Source organism: Macrobrachium nipponense, chromosome 7, assembly GCF_015104395.2.
Source record: "Macrobrachium nipponense isolate FS-2020 chromosome 7, ASM1510439v2, whole genome shotgun sequence".
In the NCBI taxonomy this organism is placed as follows: Eukaryota; Metazoa; Arthropoda; class Malacostraca; order Decapoda; family Palaemonidae; genus Macrobrachium; species Macrobrachium nipponense.
In genome coordinates this window covers 59,470,756-59,474,386 of record NC_061109.1, presented here as the reverse complement: position 1 = coordinate 59,474,386, position 3,631 = coordinate 59,470,756, and positions in this window count along the sequence as shown.

Here is a 3,631-nt window from a genome sequence, read left to right as displayed (position 1 = left end):
TTCTTTTATTTTCGTGTTTCTTTCGCCATACTGGGATGCTTTTCCTTGCTAGAAGCCCTAGCGAGTTTGTAGTTGCATTCTGCGCATCTGTCCACACTGGGCTGCTCTCCTTATTGTGGTCTTTTGGGCCTCGTAATAGAATTCAGCTTTTTCTGAAAATGGTGCTGTTTGGTTAGACAAGCGCACCCAGAACCTGGTATCTATCAATAATCGAAACTGAATCGATATGCGAGTTCACTGACCTGGGAGATATTGGATAGCATGCACACCGACGTCAAGCCGTGTGCCTGAACATTCAGAGTCATGGCTAAAATTATCCGGTCATCCCATTGTTCTAAAGGTTGACCGAAGGGAGTGAGTTCGTGCTTTTGAGGGACCGATTTTTCAAAGAAATGGACAGTGGACCGCCCACCTCTCCCTTCCTCTCATTCGAATATGACTCCCAGATCAGAACTGTTACACTCGAAACAAAGCTATTTGGGAATGAGACACAATGAAAAAGGGACGCACTGATATTGAAGTAAATGTGAAATGGGTAAAAAGAGATGAGTTCATTAAGTAAAAGAAATCAGTAGATCAAAACGAACTCCACTGAAAATGAATTAAGATCTGATATAACATATTTAGGATGTATTCCTCTTAGCCTTATGTTATGGTATTTTTTTTCACTATAAATTAGCGGGGAATATCGCAAATAAGTGATGCACACATGAAGAAACTGCAGTGCTGCAATTGCATACGTATGCATGTGTGTGAATGTAAGTATGCATATGCAGGAAATCGTGCATGTATATCGGCAAAAGGCTCTTACTTAAGGTTCTTTGCGGCGTCTCGTCGGCCCCTAGCTGCTTCAACCCCTTTCATTCCTTTTACTGTACCTCCATTCATATTCTTATTTCCATCTTATCACAAGTCCTAGTCCCAGCGCTTGGCCTTTGACCTTCGTATTCCTCTCTCTCTCTCTCTCTCTCTCTCTCTCTCTCTCTCTCTCTCTCTCTTTCAGTACCTTTCGAGATAAGAGCCCGTGCTGGCAAAATCTCAGCCTGGCCTAACTGTCGTACCAAAAACAGGCTGAAACAAAAAAAAAAACACATTCGTGTAAGATGTTGCGGACCGCATCTTCAATTCTGTGATAACATTTGTTGGTGTTCCTTTTTCCAACAACTCGTCCGACCAACTCTCAGTATTGCCAAATGTTACTTAGATATTTATGAAACACCAGTGGCTGTCATATAACGGTAGAGGGTTGCAGTGGAGAGGCTGGAGAATGGTAATGAGTTTCCTCTCGATATTTGTTTTATGCTCTTTTATGACTTTAGACTGCTTATGGGATATTGTCGATTACTTGAGTTCAGACTCGCTAAAATCAAATCATTCTCTCTCTCTCTCTCTCTCTCTCTCTCTCTCTCTCTCTCTCTCTCTCTCTCAGTCAGTGATTGATTGATTTACGTCGTCAGTTGGTGGCTTAGCTAGTAACGAATATTCTTGAAAGTTTTTAATAATGATATATGAAGAAAATTTTATTATTATTATATTTTTCTTCTATTGCAGTCATCATATTCGTCTGGGTGGAGTTTATAGTGTGGGGTTCGGGGTTGCATCCTGCCTCCTTATGACCTAGGTCCATCACTTTTTTCACTATGTGCACTGTTTTTAATAGTACGTTCTTCTGCATGAGTCCTGGAGCTACTTCGGCATCTATTTTTTTTCCAGGTTCCTTAATAGGGATCTTGAGATCTTGCCTGGTGTTCCTATGATTATGGGTACAATTTCTACTGGCATATCCCATATCCTTCTTAAATATGTTTGTTATTATTAAAATTATTTTAGGAAACGTGTCTGTTCAAGAAAAGGTGACAGATTGTCAGAATTACTGATCAAGGAAAGGGCCAGACGACCTTTAGAAATGACTTGTTAAAGAAATGTAACGGACTGTAACATGACTGTAACGTGAAACAATAAAATGACCAATTTAGGTAACACCATAAAAATGACTGTATAAGGAAATGTAACAGACGTTAAAGGGACTGGTTTAGGAAAAGATAATTGACCTTAAATTAATGTTTAAGGAACAATGACAAACCTAAATATGACTATTAATCATTAAAATGACAGAACCTTTAAATGTCTGTTCAAGAAAAGTTAGGAAACCTAAAAAATGACTGTAAAGAAATGTAACAGACGTTAAAGGGACTGGTTTAGGAAAAGTTAATTGACCTTAAATTAATGTTTAAGGAACAGTGACAAACCTAAATATGACTATAACTCATTAAAATGACAGACCTTCAAATGTCTGTTCAAGAAAAGTTAGCAAACTTAAAAAATGACTGTGTAAGGAAAGGTAACAGACCTGAATAATTATTGTTCCAGGAAAGTTGACAAACCTTAAAATGACTGTTTAAGGTAAGATGGGAGGCCTTGCAAATACCTATTGAAAGAAATGTCGCTAAAGTGACTGTGTAAGAAATGATGACAAACCTTAAAATGACTGGTTAAGGAAAGTTGATAAACCTAAAATTAAATAGATGAGAAACCTAAAAAAAAAAATGGTGTATAAAGAAAGGTAACAAACCTTAAAAACTACAGTTTAAGGAAAGGTGACAAATCTTAAAAATGACTGTATAAGGAAATTAATAGGAATTAAACTGACTTTAAAAATGAGAGTTTAAAGAGAGTTGACAAACCTTAAAAATGACTGGTTAAGGAGAGGTGACAAACCTTAAAATGACTGGTTAGGGGAAGGTGACAAACTTTAAAAATGACTGGTTAAGGAGAGGTGACAAAGCTTAAAATGACTGGTTAAGGAGAGGTGACAAACCTTAAAATGACTGGTTAAGGAGAGGTGACAAACCTTAAAATGACTGGTTAGGGGAAGGTGACAAACTTTAAAAATGACTGGTTAAGGAGAGGTGACAAACCTTAAAAATGACTGTATTAGGAAACTAAGTGGAATTAAACAGATCTTAGACATGACTGTTTAAGGAAAGATGACAAACCTTAAAAATGACTGGTTTAGGAAAGGTGACAAACCTCACGAGTTACCAGCCGGGTCATCGCATATAAACTCGTTTGTCCGGAATCAAATGAATGTAGATGAAATGCTTCTAATTAACTCCGATCAGCTGTCGCGTTTTTCTCTCTGCTTTTGTTCTGTTGCGTTCATCTTCTCTCAAGGTTAATAAAAAAATTTAACCGTAGATGGTAATTATTGGACCTTGCTTTTTAACATTTCTTTTTGTTGCGTGTTTTTCTCTCATTTGCTATCGTTATCAATAACTTGTCTGTCAGGTTAATCGACAAAATTGAGTCGTAGATGTTAATCATTTCTATTTGAACGTCAACATTCTTTTTTCGTTTGTTTTTATCTGTTATTCCCCGTAGGGGGGTTAGGGCCTCCCATCGGCCCCCAGTTGCAATTCCCCTTTCATTCTTTTTACTGTACCTCTATTCATATTCTCTTTCTTCCATCTCACTGATTCATAGTGCGACTGCGAGGTTGTCTTCTTTGTTACCCATTTCAAACCTTTCCACTCAATTTCTGTTTTCAGCGCTGAATGGCCTTAGTTGCCCCAGAGCTTGGCATGTATACCAAAAGTCTCTCATCTCTCTGTTATTGTTCTATTCTATTTCT